Genomic DNA, 24382 nt, shown 5'->3' on the forward strand with positions numbered 1-24382 from the left:
TTTGGATGACTTTGTCAGTATAAATACTACCTTTGTATTTCTACTGCTAAGCCCACCACCATCCTTCCCCAGTGTCTTTTGACTTCCCCTTGGTGAGATGAAAATATCAATTTCCCTCTCTATTCCTTCCTCCCTGCGCTGGTAAGCTTTACTTTATTTCTTCACGATTACTGTTCTGTTCCACAACTACAAATAAGGTTTCTGTTCTTTGTTTACAGGCCGAGTCTAAAAACCGAAAATCGGGAAGCAATGTTTACGTGATTATGAGAAGGCAAATATTGACGGTGGCTCAGCCAGCTACTGTAATATACTATGAGCAAACTATCTTCCTGGTAAGCCTTTTGTTTGTCCTGGAGTTTCTACTTGCCTTTCTTTTCTTTGTACTGTTTGTCTATATCATCTCCTCACTTTTGTTTCCAAACTTTCCTTCATATCAGATATTCTAACGAGCAGAGAATTATGCTGAAAAGATTCAGTCACCAGCGAAGCCAATTTAATTCAGTGTATGGGGATCGTTCACAGCAGGTAGCAACCAGAGTGGACAAAGCACTAGCCACCAAAGCCTGGGGCAGATGCTAGAAGTCCCCTGTTGTGCCAGGCATACTCCTGGGGTCTGGGTCTGGATCGTGGTGAGGTCCAGCTGCTGGAAAGAGGCTGGGCGGTGGAAGAAGGGTGGCTCATGTTAGCTACTATTTAACAACCAGTTCAGAAGTACTTAAACGAGCACATCCTGGCTAAACACGAGGCCTGCCAGCAAGTCGTTTTCCCCAGAGTCCTCCAGCCATCAGCTCCATCTGAGCTGGCTGATTTCTGGGCCTGATGCCCAGCAGCTATTCTGACATCTCCTGCCCTGCTGTGCTATGGGGGATCCCCCGTGTCCCAAATCCCATGTCTCCTTTCTTGGTTGACCCCCTTGTTTTGCTAACCATAAAGCCCAGTTTTGCCATTTGATATCCAATTCAGGGGATGATATTAAACATATTTAACCACCAACTAATTCAAAACTTTTAGTCACTCAATATCTTGTACAAAGTCACACAAAGATTTTGATACTTGAAGATCTCGCTTATATAGATGAACATCAGTGACACCACAGTTGAAGAATGGCTGTATTTGCAATTGCCTGAAAACTAGCGAACAAGAGAGAGGGCTTCCCAGTAGTCCACCCACAGGTGGAAACTCCCATCCTCCTCTCAGGATGCTTCACCTACTAGGAGTGAGGCAGGACTACCCAGTACATCAGTGACACCACTGTCAATCTGGATATCAAATATCAGGAGAGGATTAATTATGTTCTTGCTATTTAATTAAAAATTAAAATGCAAACAGAAGTTTTAAAATGGTCTTCCTGCATTCCAGTGGATCATCTTAGACAAATCTCGAGTGCCCAGCTCCCGCTTTGGGCATCACTGTTTTATTAACAAGCATTTACTGAATGTCTTACAGTTTCCCTTCTCCAGTTTCCTGTTCTCAGGGAACTCGCTGTTGAGAAGGGAATACAGGCTAGAGAATAGACCATTACAACAGAGTGATCAGTGATGTGATAAAGGGAACACAAATGACTGTAGGAGCACTAAAGTGGGTGTTCCTTCACCCAGAGGAAGGAACATCTAAACAGTTGTTTAGATGGATGTACAGATAAATGGGTACATTCATGGTTGGATGTTTGGATGGGTAGATGGGTGGATGGGTGAGTGGATGAATTGATAGATAAGTGGGTGGATAGATCGGTGGATGAATATGTGGGCAGATAGGTGGATGGATGGATGGCTAGTTTGGTGGATGGGTGAGTGACTGAATGGGTGAATTGGTGGGTGGGTCTATGAGTGAATGTATGGGTGAGGTGACTTCACAGAATGCAGTGGGGATGAGAGCACAGTCCCGATTTCCCTAGAATGTGAATACCTGAAGGTTGGGGCAATATCTTCATGCCTAGCACAGGCCTGATACGTGTTAAGTATTCAATAAATGTTTGTCAAGTACGTGAATCAGTGAGAATGAATGAACACCAGCCAGTTCACAGGGTTCAGCCAGATCTCATCCCCCTTTTGGCCTCAGTTTCTTATGTAAATCAGATATGAAAACACCTGCCACTGGACTTTCTAATGCTATTGGTGCTAGAGAAGGGAGACTGTGCTTGGGTACCTATTTTAGAATTCACTATGTGACAGACCTCACTCAGGTATCAGCATCTTTTACTTCACCCATGTTAGCACTCCACATCTTTGTCCTGTCCGAAGCACTTCACGTACATTACCTTATTCAACACTGGGCTAGGTATTATAATTATGCCCCTTTAACAGATGAGGTGACTGAGGCTCAGAGAGCTTAAGAAACTCTGAACTTGGATCCACTGGCTCTGCTGTGTAAACTTGGGCGAGTTACCTCACCTCTCAGAACCCCTCAAAGATGTAAAGATGAAATGAGATAAAGCATGTAAAGCGCCCGGCACACAGGAGATAATTAATGGTGGTTCTCTTTGTTGGCCAAGCCAGGAAGTTGCAGAGATGGAATTCTGTTCTTTCTACCAACCATGCTGATGCCTTTAAGTCAACAAAAAAGATTACAGTTCTGCTTAGGCTATGGTGCTTCAATTATATGCAAGGAAGATTTCAGTTAACACATTTTTAAACTTGTAATGTTTGTAAAAGCTAAAATAATCAATGAGCTTCCGTGGCCTTCCCCAGTCCTAAGGTAATGGGGTTCACTAGTCATTTGATAAGGGGGTTCTATAGTCTAGGGGCTGAGCCGCCCCTCGTGTGGCCCTATGTGCCATTTCTTTCCCCCCTCCTGCCCCCTAGTGGTAAATGTGGGCACCACAGGTTCGGCATGCCACCAACGTGCCATGCAGGCCAGCCAAACTCGAGACTGCCTTCTGACGCCACCTAGCGGCTTTTGTTAACACTGAAGAGCGGTAAAGGAGTTTGTGCTGTTACGGAAATGATTGAACAGGCCTTGCCTGGACCTCACTCCCGGGCTCCATCTCTCACTCGCTGTGAGACGTTGGGCACATCGCTTAGCTTTCCCGAGCGTTAGTTTCCGCATCAATAAAATGGGTACTACACCTACCTCAGGGAGTTTTTGTGATGAATAAATAACTGGGGCCAAAAACCTAGAAAAAGGCAGATGTGCTGTAAAATTTAGCTCTTCTAATAAAATGAAAAAATTAAATATATGATTGAGTTATCACAAACTGGCTTATTGATTTTATGACAGAGTAAAGGGCCACAGGGAAGGTCAGTTTTGAGGACAGGGGAAGGAGGGAAAAGGAGATTGTTAGGAAAATCCAAGGCTTGGGGCACAGCTGGGGAGTGCAGGTGCAGAGTCAAGAAGACATTCAAGACCCAGCCAGTGACCTTGATAAGTGACCTCTGCTTGTGTTGTTAGGACACAAACATGTAGAGATCACAGGACACAGCAGAATCTGAGGCATAAATGACAGCAAGTCTTCCAGGAAGGAATATGGGCCAGGGCAGTCATGAAGGGCTCCCTGGAGGAGGGGTTATTCAAGCTGGAGGGGGATCTGGGGAGTGAAGAAGGGCTCTAGGGGGTATTCCAGGCCAGGGAGGGGGAGAAGGGGGAAGCAGAGCAAAGGGTCCAGCATCTTCCTGAAGGAGACCAGCCAGAGAGAAGGCAGGAGCAGGAGGTCAGGTCAGACCACCTGGGGGCCAGGAGCTTCACCTGGACCCTCTGGTTGCAGAGGAGCCCATGAAAATGTTCAAATGGGCTGATACGGGCAGTGCTGTGCCCAGCAGCTTAACTTGGCACCTCTTTGTAGGGGGGATAGAAAGAAGAGAGACAGATTTGGTCAAGTGCACAAAGAATTCAAAGCAACAATCCCTGAGCCCGGTACTGGGGAGGAATAACAAAGGGACACAGCTGTCTCCTGGCACCTGCCCTTTTCAGCAGGCTCTTCTGGGCCTACTGCTGAGTACACTTCTTTCCTACTTGGCCGGACCCCTGTGCAGGGCAGCAGCTGCCTCGTCAAGGCCAACCAAGTGGCTTTCCCTCCCTGCTGCACTGGGGAAGCGGCAGCTTCTATCACCTAGAGGCAGCGGGACCTGATGCAGGGCCAGTCCTGGGCCTGCTGAGTGTCAGGATCACCTGGGAGACATGGTGCCCTTGAGGAAACACAGACTCCCCAGCTCTAGCCTAAAACAGCTGAAGCCGAATCTCTGGGGTTTGGCTCCAGAATCCGAATTCTTAATAGCTCTGCAGGTGATGGAGATCCTTATCCCGGCTTAGGATAATTGGTGAACAGGAGAAAAGGAGTGGTTTGGAGTCAGACCCAGGGGCCAATCTCAGGCCCATTCTTTTCGAGCTGTGCTGCCCTGGCTGCCCTGGGCAAGTCACTTCATCACTCTGAGTCCCAGGGTCCCACCTGCAAAATAGGCATGAAAAACTCTCCCAGAGGATGGTGGAGGTTGTCAGCATGGTACCAGGCTCACAGCAGGTACTTAGCAGATGGAAGATTAAACCTGAGAATGCCGGGGGCCTTGATTGCCATTACCTACTCCACACACACAGCCTGTGAGTTGACAATAAGCCTCCCGAAGAAGAACTGGCTGGAAGTGACTTTGGGGTGAAAGAGGGAAGTCCCCAGGAAGGGCCTGCTGCAGCCGAGCTAAAATGCCAACGCTGAGATTTGGCCTGGCTCTTCCTTTGCCTGTGACACCATCCCAGCTGGCTGGCGCCGGAAGAAATGGTGGGGCAGATGGGGCTTGTCCCTGGGGCCTCACATCCCTTCAGGTGTTCCTCCTCCCTTTTGTCTCAGGCGGTCCAGGCCTAGCTCCCAGGCACCTTCACCCATGCAAGTTTGTGCATTCGTCCTTTTTTTTGTTTTTGTTTAAATACATTTAAATTATCACACTGCTGCCACATCTCATTTGCATGAAATTCTGCACCACGTATGCTAATCATAGTAAAGTTACCACCCCGCTTCCCGGGGAGGGGAAAACTACTCTGGAAGATAATTTTCACTGAAATCTAACCAAACTTCGTTAAGTGGACTGTGACAGGATTATAAATGATATGAAAAATAACATTTTCACATTTGACCATCAACTTAAGGAAGTGGTTTGCCTATACACATTTTTGTAATTTTTAATATATTCTACCGTCGTAGCTCGCAGGCACTCTCACCTCCCCATCTCCCCTTTCGTCTCAGGCTTAGCTCCCAGGATCGCTGCCTGCGTCCAGCAGTTTCCCAGCATCCCAGGACCCCGAGAGCTGTAGGTGGTCATGGAGCAGTGGTTTAGGGTGGCCTGAAACAGGACCTAGAAGCAGTGTGCATCCTGAGATGCAGTGGCAAGGCAGGTATGATAGGATTTGATCACTGGCTGGGTCTAAGGAGATAGGAGGGAATTGAACGTGACACCACGGTTTCTAGTCTGGACAAAGGGTGAGCCAGGAAGGGAGCTGGGAGGGAGGGGTGGTATGGCACACAAGACGAGCAGCAAGTTTGGGAAGGGAGAAGGTCATCAACTTAATGGGCAAGAGGAAGAGAGATGTATCAGGATGCCTGCTGACTCCCTATCTCCACAGATTCAACAGGGACTTAAACACACTGCACAAGTGTTCTGTTGTCTGTGTTTGTTTTCCTCTCCCATAAAAGAAGTCCTGGTGGGCATGCAGGGCAGGTGTTGAGGCTCTACCAAGTTATCCAGACTGCTCCCATCTTTTTAATCTACCACTTGGGGCTACCATCCTTAAAATCGCCTCATGATCCAAGATGGCAGTGGAGTCAGGCATGACATCTCCTTCCAGTCTGTGAAAAGGAGGAAGTGGGAAAGGTAGGCGGGAGGTGACCCCGCGTGAAGTGAGTTTTTCTGAAGTAGTCTTCTTAGAAATCCCGCATAACACGTTCGCATCAGCTGGACCGAGTCACATGGCCACAACCTCAGGCAGGGGAGGCTGGGAAATGTCGTCTTTATTGCGGACCACCACGTACCCAGGTAAATATCGGGGATCCGTTACTAGGTAAAAAGGGGAGAATAGATGCAACCCGCAGTCCTGCTATAGTCATCATCCCCAAGATGCCAGCACTTTCCAGGGAGAGGCGTGGTGTGACAAATGATGGTTATGACATCAGCCTTGCTCAGCGAGAGCACCCAGAGTGGGAAGGTGCCTGAAGACGAAGCCGGGCAGAACTACCCTTTCAGGGGCGGGCGGGGGGAGGTGGGGGAAGGACCACGTGGAGGGGCAGCCGGAGCTGAGACGCAGGAGGGAAGCCCCCGGGGCGAGGGTAAGGTCCCAGAGCCCGAGGACCCGGGTCTGGAGCGCAGGGCATGTTCCCAGCATGGAACGCAGCGGAGAGAGAGGAGCGGGGCTGCGGGGTGGGCACTGGATTTCGCAGCAGAGAAGTCGCCTGTGGTGTAAACGGAGCAGGTTTCTGTGGAATGGAGAGAGTGGCATCCCGATGGGAGACCTGGGACTGGGGATGCCTGGACCGTGAGCAGAGACGACTTTTCCAGATCTTGGCTGAGAACTAGGGCAGCAGCTAGAGATGGAAGACGAGATTTAAAGAGGGTTCGGGTGGGCTTGGGGCTTACCTGGTGGCGCAGTGGGTGAGCGTCCGCCTGCCGATGCAGGGGACACGGGTTCGTGCCCCGGTCCGGGAAGATCCCACATGCCGCGGAGCGGCTGGGCCCGTGAGCCATGGCCGCTGAGCCTGCGCGTCCGGAGCCTGTGCTCTGCAATGGGAGAGGCCACAACAGTGAGAGGCTCGCGTACCGCAAAAAAAAAAAAAAAAAAAAAAGGAGAAAAAGGGTTTGGATTTTTTCTTTTTTTTTTCCTCCCCCAAAGACTGAAAGAGAATTGAGAGTCTTTAAATCCACATGGAAAGAAGCCAATGGAGATAGTAGTTCAAACGCAGACAAAGAGGAGAAAATAGATGAGGGAGGAGGGAGCAGGCAGGAGGGGTGAGAACAGAAGACTCAGGAGGTTTGATTCTAGGGAGATGAGCATCTCTTCCATTAAGGGGGACTGACTGGGGGAAGGGGTGGGCGTGTCGGGGAAGTGGGACATGGGAGACCTGTGTCCCAGGGAAAAGAGTGGTTTTCTAAAATCAAAACTGGAGACTGCCACACTGCCAGATGGAGAACCCCCACACTTAGTCTTGGAGGATGGTTGAACTAGTATAGAATTCCTTCAGCTCTTTGAAGATGTCATGTCAGTTCTTCCTAGCATTTATTTTTTGCTAATGAAAATTCTTCTGCAAGTGCAATTCTCTGACTATCTCCAGGTGGTGTCAGTGGCTCCTGGAAGCTGTAGAATAAGCTGGTCCTCAAATAATATGACCTCACAGAAAGAGAGAAAAACATCTCTTCTTCAGCAGCCTTATCCATCCCTGAGAAAGATTCAAATTGGCTTTGTTGAGCCATGTGGCTGACAGGGTCTTGGTGCTCCCGCCTGGTGACAGGCCTGAGCCTCTGAGGTGGGAGAGCCAAGTTCAGGACATTGGACCACCAGAGACCTCCCGGCCCATGTAACATCAATCAGCGAGAGCTCTCCCAGAGATCGCTGTCTCAACGGTAAGACCCAGCTCCACCCAGTGGCTGGCAAGCTCCAGTGCTGGATGCCCCATGCCAATCAACTAGCAAGACAGGAACAATCCCACCCATTAGCAGAGAGGCTGCCTAAAATCATACTAAGTTCACAGACACCCCAAAACAAACCACCGGACGCGGTCCTGCCCACCAGAAAGACAAGATCCAGCCTCATCCACCAGAACACAGGCACTAGTCCCCTCCACCAGGAAGCCTATACAACCCACTGAACCAATCTCACCCACTGGGGGCAGACACCAAAAACAACGGGAACTACGGACCTGCAGCCTGCAAAAAGGAGACCCCAAACACAGTAAGTTAAGCAAAATGAGAAGACAGAGAAATACGCAGCAGATGAAGGAGCAAGGTAAAAACCCACCAGACCAAACAAGTGAAGAGGAAATAGGCAGTCTACCTGAAAAAGAATTCAGAGTAATGATCGTAAATATTTTGATCCAAAATCTTGGAAATAGAATGGAGAAAATATAAGAAACATTTCATAAGGACCTAGAAGAACTAAAGAGCAAACAAGCAATGATAAACAACACAATAAATGGAATTTAAAATTCTTTAGAAGGAATCAATAGCAGAATAACTGAGGCAGAATAACGGGTAAGTGACCTGGAAGATAAAATAGTGGAAATAACTACCACAGAGCAGAATAAAGAAAAAAGAATGAAAAGAATTAAGGACAGTCTCAGAGACCTCTGGGACAACATTAAACACACCAACATTCAAATTATAGGAGTACCAGAAGAAGAAGAGAAAAAGAAAGGGTCTGAGAAAATATTTGAAGAGATTATAGTTGAAAACTTCCCTAACATGGGAAAGGAAATAGTCAATCAATTCCAGGAAGCACAGAGAGTCCCATACAGGATAAACCCAAGGAGAAACACTCCAAGGCACATATTAATCAAACTATCAAAAATTAAATACAAAGAAAAAATATTAAAAGCAGCAAGGGAAAAACAACAAATAACATACAAGGGAATCCCCATAAGGTTAACAGCTGATCTTTCAGCAGAAACTCTGCAAGCCAGAAGGGAGTGGCAGGACATATTTAAAGTGATGAAATGGAAAAACCTACAACCAAGATTACTCTACCTAGCAAGGATCTCATTCAGATTTGATGGAGAAATTAAAACCTTTACAGACAAGCAAAAGTTAAGAGAATTCAGCACCACCAAACCAGCTTTACAACAAATGCTAAAGGAATTTCTCTAGGCAGGAAACACAAGCAAAGGATAAGACCTGCAATAACAAACCCAAAACAATTAAGAAAATGGTAAGAGGAACATACATATCGATAACTACCTTAAATGTAAATGGATTAAATGCTCCAACCAAAAGACATAGACTGGCTGAATGGTTACGAAAACAAGACCCGAATATATGCTGTCTACAAGAGACACACTTCAGACCTAGGGAGACATACAGACTGAAAGTGAGGGGTTGGAAAAAGATATTCCATGCAAATGGAAAGCAAAAGAAAGTTGGAGTAGCAATTCTCATATCAGACAAAATAGACTTTAAAATAGACTATTTCAAGAGACAAAGAAGGACACTACATAATGATCAAGGGATTGATCCAAGAAGAAGATATAACAATTGTAAATATTTATGCACCCAACATAGGAACACCTTGATACATACGGCAAATGCTAACAGCCATAAAAGGGGAAGTTGACAGTAACACAATAATATTAGGGTACTTCAACACCCCACTTTCACCAATGGACAGATCATCCAGGATGAAAATAAATAAGGAAACACAAGCTTTAAATGACACATTAAACAAGATGGACTTAATTGATATTTATATGACATTCCAACCAAAAACAACAGAATACACTTTCTTCTCAAGCTCTCATGGAACATTCTCCAGGATAGATCGTATCTTGGGTCAACAATCAAGCCTTGGTAAATTTAAGAAAATTGAAATCATATCAAGTATCTTTCCTGACAACAACACTAGGAGACTAAAAAAAAAACCTGTAAAAAATACAAACACATTAAGGCTAAACAATACACTACTAAATAACCAAGAGATCACTGAAGAAATCAAAGAGGAAATCAAAAAATACTTAGAAACAAATGACAATGAAAACACGATGACCCAAAACCTATGGGATGCAGCAAAAGTAGTTCTAAGAGGGAAGTTTATAGCAATACAATCCTACCTCAAGAAACAAAAAAAATCTCAAATAAACAACCTAACTTTATACCTAAAGCAATTAGAAAAAGAAGAACAAAAAACCCCTAAAAGTTAGCAGAAGGAAAGAAATCATAAAGATCAGATCAGAAATCAGTGAAAAAGAAATGAAGGAAACAATAGCAAAGATCAATAAAAGTAAAAGCTGGTTCTTTGAGAAGATAAACAAAATTGATAAACCATTAGCCAAATTCATCAAGAAAAAAAGGAAAAGATTCAAATCAACAGAATTAGAAATGAAAATGGAGAAGGAACAAGTGACACTACAGAAATACAAAGGATCATGGGGGTTACTACAGACAACTATATGCCAATAAAATGGACAACCTGGAAGAAATGGACAAATTCTTAGAAAAGCACAACCTTCCGAGACTGAACCAGGAAGAAATAGAAAATAAAAACAGACTAATCACAAGCACTGAAATTGAAACTGTGATGAAAAATCTTCCATGAAACTAGGCTTCCCTGGTGGCGTAGTGGTTGAGAGTCCGCCTGCCGATGCAGGGGACACGGGTTCATGCCCCAGTCCAGGAAGATCCCACATGCCACAGAGTGGCTGGGCCCGTGAGCCGTGGCCACTGAGCCTGTGAGTCCGGAGCCTGTGCTCCACAATGGGAAAGGCCACAACAGTGAGAGGCCCGTGTACCACAAAAAAAAAAAAAAAAAAAAAAATCTTCCAAGAAACAAAAGCTCAGGACCAGATGGCTTCACGGGTGAATTCTATCAAACATTTAGAGAAGAGCTAACACCTATCCTTCTCAAACTCTTGCAAAATATAGCAGAGAGAGGAAAACTCCTAAACTCATTCTACAAGGCCACCATCACCCTGATACCAAATCCAGACAAAGATGTCACAAAAAAAGAAAACTACAGGCCAATATCACTGATGAACATAGATGCAAAAATCCTCAACAAAATACTAGCAAACAGAATCCAACAGCCCATTAAAAGGATCAAACATCATGTTCAAGTGGCATTTATCCCAGGAATGTAAGGATTCTTCAATATATGCTAATCAATCAATGTGATAAACCATATTAACAAATTGAAGGATAAAAACCATATGATCATCTCAATAGATGCAGAAAAAGCTTTTGACAAAATTCAACACCCATTTATGATAAAAACTCTCCAGAAGGTAGGTATAGAAGGAACTTACCTCAACATAATAAAGGTCATATATGACAAACCCACAGCCAGCATCATTCTCAATGGTGAAAACTGAAACCATTTCCTCTAAGATCAGGAACAAGACAAGGTTGCCTATTCTCACCGCTATTATTCAACATAGTTTTGGAAGCTTTAGCCATGGCAATCAGAGAAGAAAAAGAAATAAAGGGAATCTAAATAGGAAAAGAAGAAGTAAAACTGTCACTGTTTGCAGATGACAGGATACTATACATAGAGAATCCTGAAGATGCTACCAGAAAACTACTAGAGCTAATCAATGAATTTGGTAAAGTAGCAGGATACAAAATTAATGCACAGAAATCTCTTGCACTCCTATACACTAATGATGAAAAAGCTGAAAGAGAAATAAAGGAAACACTCACATTTACCACTGCAACATAAAGAATAAAATACCTAGGAATAAACCTACTTAAGAGGACAAAAGAACTGTATGCAGAAAACTAAAAGACACTGATGAAAGAAATTAAAAACAATACAAACAGATGGAGAGATATACCATGTTCTTGGATTGGAAGAGTCAACATTGTGAAAATGACTATACTACCCAAACCAATCTACAGATTCAATGCAATCCCTATCAAACTACCAGTGGCATTTTTCACAGAACTAGAACAAAAAAATTCACAATCTGTATGGAAACACAAAAGACCCCGAATAGCCAAAGCAATCTTGAGAAAGAAAAACGGAGCTGGAGGAATCAGGCTCCCTGACTTCAGACTATACTACAAAGCTACAGTAATCAAGACAGTATGGTACTGGCATAAAAACAGAAATATAGCTCAATGGAACAGGATAGAAATCCCAGATATAAACCCACACACATATGGTCACCTTATCTTTGGTAAAGGAGGCAAGAATATACAATGAAGAAACGACAGCCTCTTCGGTAAGTTGTGCTGGGACAACTCAACAACTACATGTAAAAGGATGAAACTAGAATACTCCCTAACACCATACACAAAAATAAACTCAAAATGGATTAAAGACCTAAATGTAAGCCCAGACACTATAAAACTCTTAGAGGAAAACAGAGGCAGAACACTCTATGACATACATCACAGCAAGATCCTTTTTGACCCACCTCCTAGAGAAATGGAAATAAAAACAAAAATAAACAAATGGGACCTAATGAAACTTCAAAGCTTTTGCACAGCAAAGGACGCCATAAGCAGATGAAGAAACAGCCCACAGAATAAGAGAAAATATTTGTAAACAAAGCAACTGGTAAGGGATTAATCTCCAAAATATACAAGCAGCTCATGCAGCTCAATATCAAAAAAACAAACAACCCAATCCAAAAATGGGCAGAAGACCTAAATAGACATTTCTCCGAAGAAGATATACAGATTGCTAACAAACTAATGAAAGGATGCACAACATCACTAATTATCAGAGAAATGCAAATCAAAACTACAATAAGGTATCACCTCATACTGGTCAGAATGGCCACCATCAAAAAATCTAGAAACAATAAATGCTGGAGAGGGTGTGGAGAAAAGGGAACCCTCTTGCACTGTTGGCGGGAATGTGAATTGATACAGCCACTATGGAGAACACTATGGAGGTTCCTTAAAAAACTAAAAATAGAACTACCATATGACCCAGCAATCCCACTACTGGGCATATACCCTGAGAAAACCATAATTCAAAAAGAGACATGTACTACAATGTTCATTGCAACACTATTTACAATAGCCAGGACATGGAAGCAACCTAAGTGTCCATCAACAGACTAATGGATAAAGAAGATATAGTACATATATACAATGGAATATTACTCAGCCATAAAAAGAAACGAAATTGAGTTATTTGTAGTGAGGTGGATGGACCTAGAGTCTGTCATACAGAGTGAAGTGAGTCAGAAAGAGAAAACCAAATACTGTATGCTAACACATATACAAATAAAACAAAGAAATGGTCCTGATGAACTTAGGAGCAGGACAGGAATAAAAACGCAGATGTAGAGAGTGGACCTGAGGACACAGAGAGGGGGAAGGGTAAGCTGGGACGAAGTGAGAGAGTGGCACTGACATAATACACCACCAAATGTAAAATAGATAGCTAGTGGGAAGCAGCTGCATAGCACAGGGAGATCAGCTCGGTGCTTTGTGACCACCTAGAGGGGTGGAATAGGGAGAGTGGGAGGGAGATGCAAGAGGGAGGGGAAATGGGGATATATGTATATGTATAGCTGATTCACTTCGTTATACAGCAGCAACTAACACACCATTGTAAAGCAATTATACTCCAATAAAGATGTTAATAAATAAATAAATAAATAATAAATAAAGTCAAAACTGGCTGTGGCTTCTTCCCCACCACCACTCTCTTATACCAGAGGGTCAGAGGGGGAAGGAATTTCTCTCCTTCTCCTGAGCCTGGCAGAGACTGGGGTACTGCAGAGACTCACAGGAGGTGCCCATTGCTTGGCTGAATATGTGGTCTTTGGCCACGTAAAAGGAGGTCTGGGGTGATTTAAGTGTAGAGGCTGGGGAGGGCGACAGTGATCTGAGAAAGAAGTGGGGGAGGAGTGTTGCCATTGCTGGGCTGTGAACCAAAGCGAAGCAGAGGGCAAGGGAGAGTGGCGCCCCGAAGACGTACTCGAATTGGCACAAGTCAGTTAGACTGAGGGAATTTTACAAACAGGAAATTCTAACGTTCAATTTTAGGTTGTTTGTACTTCTATGATCTAAACTCCATTGGTGGCCAAAATGATCAGTAAAATCTACCATACCCATGATGCTTTGTATGAGCGGTATGACTTCCCTCTCAGATCCCCAGAGTTGGTATAAAGATTATTTTAAATTGAAAGCATTTGAGCAACAGAAGATGTGGAAGGAAACCTTATCTGACTAAAGTAGAGCCTCCCCAAAACACAGCTGCTGAATCCCCTCCCAGGGAGTTTCTTGCGAATATACAGCTGCCTAGAAGACCAACTGCCCATTCCCCATAGCATCAAAAAGCCCGGTAGAAGGACTTCCCTGGAGGTCCAATGGTTAAGACGCTGTGCTTCCACTGCAAGGGGCACAGTTTTGATCCCTGGTCAGGGAATTAAGATCCTGCATGCTGCCTGGCACGGCAAAAAAAAAAAAAAAGCCCAGTAGAATTTCCCACCATACTTTCCCACTGAAGCACTAACTCCCACTTTTGTTAAGTATATATATATTTTAGTTTGAACTATTTTGTGAGTTTTTCCTTTACTAGGATCTCCTGCTTTCACGTGTGAAAATAAACCTTGTCTTTTCTCCTGTTGGTCTGGCTTTTCTCAGTTAATTTGCAGGCCCCCAATCATCGGACACAAGTTGGAAGAGGAAAAGTCTTCTTCCCAACAGCGGTTTTATGTGGGCATTAAAAAAGGGGAGGTATGGAGTAGGGAGGAGGGGGCAGTCAGCCGGAGGGATGGGAGTAAGGCTGAGGGGTCCACTGAGGCAGGCACTCAGGACCAGAAGGGATGGGGGGATATGAGCCCCCAGGTATATGCAGACAATTTTTGGGTGAATGTGGGAAGGGGGTTAACATTTGATGGTGTGCCGGCAGGATGCTGAAAGACCACCCCTCCTTAGAAGCGGGGGCAAAGTCACCTGCTGAGAGTGTGAGGGGAGGGGCGGGGCTGGAGCTTGGAGAGGTTTACAAAGACCTGCTGTGGCACTTTGGGGGCAGAATTCCTGCGGCATTGAGGACCCAGCTGAGTTGCATCCATGGGGTTATATGCTGCCAGCCAGAGATTGTGGGACGTTCCCCCAGAAACTCTCAGCCACGGGGAGGTGGGCACAGTGGAGCAGACACTTGGATTCCTTCAGAACTGGGGATTTGGGGGGTTGAATAAGATTACAGAGGGGCAAGGAGGTGGAGGATACCGTGAGAGGGAGGAAAGCTTGCGTGAAGAGCTGTGAAGCCTGGCGGGAGTCTACTAAATGCTTGCAGATCTCATGGAGGTGAGGGGCAGGTAGGGGGGAGGAGGGAGGGAGAGCTGAAGATGGGCTGGGTTTAGAACGTGTAACGGGGATTCAGGGTGCTCATCGTGGAGAGCAGCTAAGGCTACGTGACGGGAGGTCTGCAGTGTGGCTATGGGAATGGGTGGCTCAGGTAGGAGAAGGTGAAGGTCCTGGGAAACATAGCCGTCTAGGACCTGAGAGGCTAAGATATTGGGAGGGTCAGCCCTGTAGGCACTGGAGCCCCCAGGCTAGTGACAGTACCTGAAAGAAGGCATCCCGGAGGGTAACACAAGTCAGCCCTAAGCAGGGGTAGAGGGCGATGTGGTTGTACGGCAGAACCCCAAGGAGAGGGGATTTCATGCCAGCTGGTTTGGGAGTGCCAGGAGGAGTAGGAAGACTGGGATTATGAGGCACGAAGGAGGCGAGTTACCTGCAGCGAGGAAACCTGCAGGGGAGCAGTGGCCCAGGGGCTAGACAGTGAAGGGAGATGCTGGAGGAGGACTTGGGTTAGAGGGGAAGGACGAAGAGGGGTTGTTTTCTGTGAAGCAAGGGTTCCCGGGGGCTCAGTTTGAGGAACTGGCTGGTCCCCACTGCCACGTGATTGCCTGACTGCTCTGTCGTTTTGGGGTTTTTTAACTTATTTATTTATTTATTTGCGGTACACGGGCCTCTCACTACTGTGGCCTCTCCCGTCGCGGAGCACAGGCTCCGGACGCGCAGGCTCAGCGACCATGGCTCACAGGCCCAGCCGCTCCGCGGCATGTGGGATCTTCCCGGACCGGGGCACGAACCCGTGTCCCCTGCATCGGCAGGCGGACCCTCAACCACTGCGCCACCAGGGAAGCCCTTTAATTTATTTTTTAAATTTTAATTTTGTTGGAGTATAGTTGATTTACAATGTTTGTTAAGTTTCAGGCATACAGCAAAGTGATTCAGTTATACATACATACATATATATATATATATATATATATATATATATATATATATATATATTCATTCTTTTGACAGACATGACTAATGGATCATTGCACTCTTCTCTGGTGAATCCTGAAGGGGTCTCAACCTAGTTTTCCCAGAAAGTCACCACCAATGGACTGGATCAAGGGTCAGCAAACTACAGTCTGCAGACAAACCTGACCCACTGCCTGTTTCTGTAAATAAAGTTTTATTGGCACACAACCACACCAGCTCATTTATTTATTGTCTGTGACTGCTTTCCTGGGGCAAGGGCAAGGGTGAGTCATTGTGACAGAGCTGGTATAGCCCAGAAAGCCGAAAATATTTACTATTTGCCTCTTAAGAAAAATGTAGCTTGATTACAGCCTGAATGAGAGATTAAATACACTTGTTCTTCCTGGATTCGAGGAATACCCTGCTCAGGACTAACTGCATTCTTTAACATTTTCCCTATTTTTCCCTATCTTGTTTTCTTTTGTGACGTTGAAAAAGGGTGACTTGAAGTAAATTGCCAAGAGTGCACTATTTTTCAATGTACGGCCAATGAATTTTCACATATGAATACATTCATGTCGCCACCAGCCAGATCATGATAAAGTATATGTCCAGCCCCCAGAAGGTTTTTCTGTGCCCTTTCTCAGTCAGTATCTGCCACCCTGAGGTCACCTCTACTCGGACCTTTCCTTTTCTTCATGGCAATAATTTCCTAATTTACTTATTAATAATTTATTAATTTACTTTACTTATTTACAACTGGAAGGGAATGTCCATGAAGACAGCAAACTCTCTGCCTTGTCTACCAGTGTGTCCATGTCACTTAGAACATCGGTAGGGGCTTGTATGAGTTATCTACTACTGTGCAACAACTCGTCACAAAGCTAGTGGCTTAAAACAACACGTATTTATCGTCTCTGTGTTTGTGTGGGTCGAGAATCCAGGCATGGCTTAGCTGAGTCTTCTGCTCCAGGATATCTCATGAGGCTGCAGTCAAGGGGTTGGCCAGGGCTGGAGTCTCATTTGAAGGCATGATTGGGAAAGGATCTACTTCCAAGCTCACGTGGTTGTTGGCTGGATTCAGTTCCTTCCGGGTTGTTGGAATGAGGGCCTCAGTTCCTTTCTGGATGTTGGTCAGAGTCTGCCCTCAGTTGCTTGCCAGAGGGGGGTCTCTCCATAGTGTAGTTCACTATATGGCATCTTGCTTCATCAAAGCCAGTGAGGGAGAGAGTCAGCTAACAAGACAGAAGTTACATCTTAGGTAACATAATCGCAGAAGTGTCATCTCATCCCCTTTGCCCTATTCTATTGTTTAGAAGCAAGTCACAGGTCCTGCCATCACTCAAGGTGAGGGGGTGACACAAGGGTGTGAATCTCAGGAGGTGGGCATCACTGGGGGACATTTTAGGGTCTATCTGCCACATTACTTGCTCAATAAATGCCAAATATTACCAAATCCAATGTTAAACGATGGCACTGGGCAGGAGAGCTGTAAGAGTCAATATTCTTGCAGTTCCTCTCTTGCACAATGTAGAACTTCTGTGAAATGTACTTGTTTTTCTCCCCCCAACTTCCTTCTGATACTTTGTCACCGGCCTGGTCTGCTAGCCTGTGTGGGCTGCCCCAGGTTTTGAGGATTCACTCAAGGGAAGTGACCCACACACAACCCAGGCCCTTCAAGAATCTACAACCCGAAGATCACCATTCACAGAGCTTATTCTTTATACGCCAGGATCTCTGGAATTAATGAGTTGTATCTTATTTATTCTGTGCTGGAAGCGGCGTTCTTGAATGGGCACTTTGCATTTATGAGGTCTTGTTGCTAGCCAAGTTAATAATGCATCTAATAAAAAAAAGAAAGAAAGAAACATCGTTCAGTTGGGTAGATCTTATTAATATGATTCAATTTTAAAAGGGCCATTGCTTCAGAGTCTTGATGTCTGGGATGCCGTTAAAGAAAAAAAATTTTTCAGAGTCACCATGACAACAGAGAGACCCCCCCCCCTCCACATCCCTTTGAATCAATTACAGATTTGTCCATGTAAGAGACTGGAACACATCCAGCTTATTGGAAATTCTTTTCTGCCTCCTTTGGCCAAAGCCCTGGCTTGTTGTCCAGAGTGAGCAGGAGCCTCAAATCCATCAATATTTACTGATGAAGTGGTTGCCATTCATGAACAGGAACAGGAACATGAACAGGAACTTGATCAGCAGACGTTTATTGATCACGAGAAACTCTGGGGGATTCAGCACCATGACCATCTGAGAAGCTTACAGGCCTACTGCAGTGACGAGGCACAGCCACGCGAGGCATCAGGAGCTGCATGGGGCCCGCCTCTGGGTTGTACAGACCCTGCTGAAGGACCTGGGACCTGCACAAAGGACCCTGGTGAAGAACCATGATGTCATGACATGCGTGCTGGACAGTTCTGCCCTGCGAGGCGCATCTTGATCTGTGGGGGAGGGCTGCAGTGATGCGAGGGTTGGGGAAACCTACCCTGGGCCTTGATGTTATACAAACTCAACCACCAGATTGCTGGGTCACCCAGGCATGCCCTTTAACCTCTCTAGCCATTACTTTTATCCCTTACATAAAACGGGATTACATTTTTTCCTGCTGAACCCACAGTGATCACATGGCGATCTGTTGCTTGTTTGGCCAGGTGTCTCCCCAGACAAGCCTTGGAGGCTGTCCTGGCAGTGACGATTCACTGTTGTCTTCGAGGCCCCCAGCACAGTACTGGGCATGTCCTAGGCACTCAATAAATGAATGAATGGGGAGTGAAGGCTTCTTGCAACCTCTCCATTCTTTGCCCACCCCTCCACACTGCCCTTATGCTGGCCTCTCACTCTTCCAAAGGGACTTGGGTCCATCCCCCCTTTGGTTCCCCAGAACAGCAGGGAGCACCCCAGTTGTCCCAGGCCTGCTTTCCACTCCACCCCAGATATGGTTCAACTCAGCTTCTCTGCTTTGGACCATTTTGCAACCCAGGGAGGCTCCAGGGGCGTGGGATAGGGTGTTGGAGGCAGGTAGGATGGATAGAGAGAAGGGGCAGAGGAGGGAGGGTGAGGGCTGTGTAGCTCCTTGCTCCCTGTAAGATGTATGAGAATATACTGGGTGCTCTGGTATTGAGGGAGCGGCTAGATCTAATAAGTGCTTTAGTTTCTTGGGAAACTAAAGAGTGGAAGGACTCTTTTGAGCCCTCATCAAAGTCAGGTGGAGAGGTTTTTCACTAAGCCCCAAGCAGGAGAAATGAAAGGAAAACTACATCAAAGCAAATCATCATCTAATTGCTTAAAAGCAGTGATAGAGTGAAAATTATAAAAGCAAGCAGGAGCAAAAAAGACACATTACATAAAGAGGAGGAGAGAGAAGAATGACAGTAGATTCTTGTCGGAAACAATACAGATCAGAAGACAGTGGTGCAACATCTTTAAAGGACTGAAAGAAACAGACGGTCAACCTAGGATTCTATACCCAGAGAAAATATCTTTCAGAAACAAAGGTGAAGTCAAGATATTATTCAAACATAGAAAAGCTGGAAGAATTTATCACCATAAGACGTATAGTACAAGAAATGTTAAAGAGAGTCCTTTAGGCAAAAGGAAAATGATATTAGATGGAAATGTGGGTGTACACAAAGAAATGGAGAGCGCCGGAAACGGTGAATACGTATGTAAGCATAAAATGCCTCTTTCTTATTTTAAAAACCACCTTAAAAGATTGTTGATGTTTTAAAGCAAGAATGATAACAATGTATTATGGAGTTTGTAACAAATGTAGATGTAAAATGTATGAAAACAATATTGCAAAGAGCAGGAGGGGGAAACCGAAGCATATTTTAATAGGTTTCTGATACTGACCATCAAGTGGTACAACAAAACTAGCATGACTGTGATAAGCTAAAAATGTATAGTATAACCCTAATACAACCATTGGAAATAAAAAAACAAAGAGACATAACAAATAAGCAGAGAAGGTAAAAAGAAATAATAAAAAATACTCAACAAAAAAGAAGCAAAAAAATATAGAATGGGACAAACAGAAAACAGATAGTAAAGTGATACCATTAAACCCAACCAAATTATTAATCTCATTAAATAAAAATAGTTTAAACACCTCAAATAAAAGGCAGAGATTGTCGGATTGAATAAGAAAGCAATGTACAATTTTTTGATGCTTACCAAAAAACTACTTTAAATATAAAGACACAAATAGATCAAAGGGAAGAGGGAAGGAAAAGGATGTACCATACTAACTAAAACAAAATTAGAGTGGCTATGTTAACATCAGATGACGATTTCACATCAAAGAATATTAAAAGGGATAAAGAGATAAAGGGGCAATTCATCAAGTGTACATAAAAATCCAAAACATTTCTGCACCTAATAAAAGCTTAAAAACACATGAAGCAAAACTTAATAGGTCTGAAAGGAGAAATAAATCAGTTATAGTAATTATAGTAGACATCAACTACTCACTCAATAATTTTTAAAAATTAATTAATTAATTTTACTTTTGGCTGCATTGGATCTTCGTTGCTGCCTGTGGGCTTCCTCTAGTTGCAGAGAGCGGGGGCTACTCTTCGTTGCAGTGCACAGGCTTCTCATTGCGGTGGCTTCTCTTGTTGCGGAGCACGGGCTCTAGGCACGTGGGCTTCAGTAGTTGTGGCTCGCGGGCTCTAGAACGCAGGCTCAGTAGTTGTGGTGCACGGGCTCAGTTGCTCCGCGGTGTGTGGGATCTTCCCGGACCAGAGCTCGAACCTGTGTCCCCTGCATTGGCAGGGGGATTGTTAACCACTGTACCACCAGGGAAGTCTCTCACTCAATAACTGATAGAAAAAAAAATTAGTGAGGATCTGGAAGAGTTGAAAAACACTACTGAATTAATTTGCCTTTGTATGACATTCCACCCAATAATAGCAGAATGTACATCCTTTTCCATTACTGTGATTGATTTGGGGCAAATCGATTACCCTCTGTCTCTCGTTTTCTCTGAACATAGAATTCGACATTGGCAATGACTTCCTTTCAGCATTCTAAGGCTGTTTCCTAGCTTCCATCTTTTCTGTTTTGGGTCCTAACAGGAAGTCTGGGGTGTCAGCTGGCCCTCACTTCTCTCATGGACACTGACCTCCCGTTTTTGGTCTCCCAAGCGGCCATGAGATCGCAGAAGGCTCCACCAGATTCCCACTCTCCTCCTGTCTCCTTTCTGCTTGGCTTCTAATTGTAAAATGAGAGGGATGGGCTCCTGGCCCATTCATCCATGCATCCAATTTTTATACGTCAGGTTTTGGCACTTTGGGCACTGTTGTAGATGAAATAGACAGTCGAAATCCTTGTTGTCCTTTTATGATTCCTAAATAAGATCTGTGTGAGTTCATCTAGTGCTTGTTTCTTTTTTCCTTAGAAACATCTTTTGGTTGGGCTCAGAGGTGAGAGGACAAAAATGAATATTTAGACCTATTAATCAGCAGATGACTTCAGTTCTTTGTGATTTTTAAATTTTATTTTTTTTTTTTATTTTTGCTGTGTTCGGTCTCCGTTTCTGTGTGAGGGCTTTCTCTAGTTGTGGCAAGCGGGGGCCACTCTTCAACGCAGTGCGCGGGCCTCTCACTATCGCGGCCTCTCCTGTTGCGGAGCACAGGCTCCAGACGCGCAGGCTCAGTAGTTGTGGCTCACGGGTCTAGTTGCTCCGCGGCATGTGGGATCCTCCCAGACCAGGGCTCGAACCTGTGTCCCCTGCATTAGCAGGCAGATTCTCAACCACTGCGCCACCAGGGAAGCCCCTCTTTGTGAATTTTTTGGCTCAAGGTCAGGTTTGAAGCCATCTCTTATTTTTATTTAATGTGGTTATTTTGTGTTCTGTTCTTCCAGATTTGCCTTTCTAATTAGATTTCACCCAGATAGATGGTAAAAGGAGTTTGCGCTCCCTGGCTGCTCTTAGGAGGGGCAGGGGCTTGTATAATAAGCCTGCTGGGGTGGGGGAAAGAGGTTGCAGCTGGTAGCAAGTACAATGAATCATGCACACATAAATAATAGAGCACAGACCACCCTGGAGCTGGGAGGCCAGGACTGCAGTTTTGAAAAGTGTACGTGTGGTAGGGAGAGTGCAGGATTTTTGAAAGAACCTAAGAAATGACCCCTAACCTTTTGCAGGATATTTATATCCCTGAGGCCCTGGGGTCGCCAGTGGGGAAATGGAAACATGTATGGATTAGTCTTCTCACTTTAAATCTTAGTTTGATGTTTACTATATTATTTGACATCAATTTATTGCAGATAATTAAAATTTTCATCTTTATGTGTACTTAGTCTTTTCCCAAGTTTTCACAATGAATGGGAACTTTTATAATCAGAGAAACAAAACCCATGGTACCTGGAACTTAAGAATAACATTTGTCATCTAGATATTGCGGTGGTCACAAAAGAAATGCTTTGTACAGATGTATAACTCTGTCGGAAGGCAGGGCTGTGGGCAGCACAGACCTTTGGAACTTAGAACCTGGTGCTAATAAACCAGTTCACCTGGGCCCCTAGGGGCCTCCCTGGTATTGTTAAGTGACCTCAGACTCTGTCAGAGACTAACTGTCTTCCCCCAGTCAACCCTTTCAGGGTGGGAGCAGTAGCCCATTGTTCCTCTAAGTCTACAGTGCAGGACAAAGGAGGCTGTACAAATATTTGTTCAGCTCTTTTTTGCTCAACGGGTTGAAACTGAATTGAAGATGGCATCTGCTCCCAGCAGCTCAGGCAGGGACTGCTTGCATCAAATGACAGCAAGTGCTGCCTGCCAGAATATTCATGACTTGGCTGAGTCTGGGACTTTTTTTTTTTTTTTTTTTTTTGCGGTACGCGGGCCTCTCACTGTTGTGGCCTCTCCCGTTGCGGAGCACAGGCTCCGGACGCGCAGGCTCAGCGGCCATGGCTCACGGGCCCAGCCGCTCCGCGGCATGTGGGATCTTCCCGGACTGGGGCACGAACCCGTGTCCCCTGCATCGGCAGGCGGACCCTCAACCACTGCGCCACCAGGGAAGCCCCTGGGACTATTTTTATAAGATGGGAGGGTTCGACTTTGAACAAATTTTGAGTTTCCCTGGGGGGCCAAGATGTGTGTGTGGCAAGGACAAATGCTGGGAATAGAAGGGGAGACTAAGGTTTGGAACCAACGGCACTGCGCTTTTTCCTTTCTACTCTGTTTTATCGTCATCGATGGGCATAGCTTGCTCCTGTATCCGATGAACAAAGATGCTGATGGTTACTCTTTGGCAGGGACCAACGTGCCAGGAGCTGTGCTATGGGTTTGTGCTACTCAGGACTCTTGGGTGCAAGTGATAGTAGAACCAATTCCAGTTTGCTTGGGGAGAAGCAAGGATGTACTGGACATGTACTTGAAAAATCCAGGTCCTAGTTTTAGGAGCAACAGGAAGCTGCCTGTCTCTGGACTCTGTTTTCCTGTGTCGGCTCTGGCATGGCATCCCCTGGTGCTGGTCAGAAGGCCACCAGCTGCTTCAGGCCCCATCTTACCTCAACAACAACAGAGGAAAGAGGTTTAATGGGGGGAACGGTTTTGAGATGCTGCCGAATATATATTTTCCCTGTGGAAATCTTTTTCTTTCCTGTAGCCCCTTCCTCCTTTAAGTTTCACCCAAGAAGTGTTACTGCCCCAGGGGCAGGGAAGGGTGGGTACCGCTCCGAACCCAAAATCCACAGGGAGGAGGGAGAGGACACCTCCTTCAGAACGGAAGGGGGGATTAAGCCATCAGAGAATAGGGAAAGTGAGGAAAGAGATTGAGAGGGTGAGTCTAGGAAGAATATGACGTCTGGTTCCCCGAGGGGCCTGAGGCCATCTCCGTACCAAGTCTTGACTTACGGAGGGGGTATGATACAAAGACAGAAATCCCAGATAGGCTGAGGAGGAAGTTGTAAAGAGAGAGGGCCTGTGCCCCACTTCTTGTTTGGAACAAAACACCCCGTGCCAACACAGGAGGGCTGCAGCTAGGTGAAGCGTATTGTGGTATACTTTGTGGGGAAATGGTTAGCAATGGTGTCCCGTGTCACCTTCAGTCCCACTGTGACAGAGAAGGGATCCAGGAGCAGGCACTGGTTCCCTGTGGAGGATGAGAAGGTAGCAGAGAGGGGGCGCTCACAGTGGCTGGGAGAACAGGATGGACAGGTGACCCAGTCGTGCCAAGCAGAGTCGGGACACAGGCTTGCGGGAAGGGTGGGCAAAGAGAAGCCGTTTTTCTGCTGGCCTTGCTGCTGCGAGGTTGTGAGCCTGGATCTGCTGGGGTCTCGCATGGAGCCCGAGAGTATAGCTCACATGGAAGGAAGCAAAGCTGGGAGATGGAGAGTCCTTGAAGGCTTTGGTTTCCAGGGCCTGAAGCAGACAGTGCCCTGAGCTTTTAATTTACGTAAGTCAATCAATTCCTTTCTGTTTAAGCGAGTGTGAATTGGGTTGCCTGTCATTTAGAGCAGGAAGTGCCCTAACTCATGTAGGGAAGAGGGAGGCAGCACCGGGGAAGGGGTAGAGCCTGGAATTAGTG

Source organism: Delphinus delphis, chromosome 4 (assembly GCF_949987515.2).
Source record: "Delphinus delphis chromosome 4, mDelDel1.2, whole genome shotgun sequence".
Taxonomy (NCBI): Eukaryota; Metazoa; Chordata; class Mammalia; order Artiodactyla; family Delphinidae; genus Delphinus; species Delphinus delphis.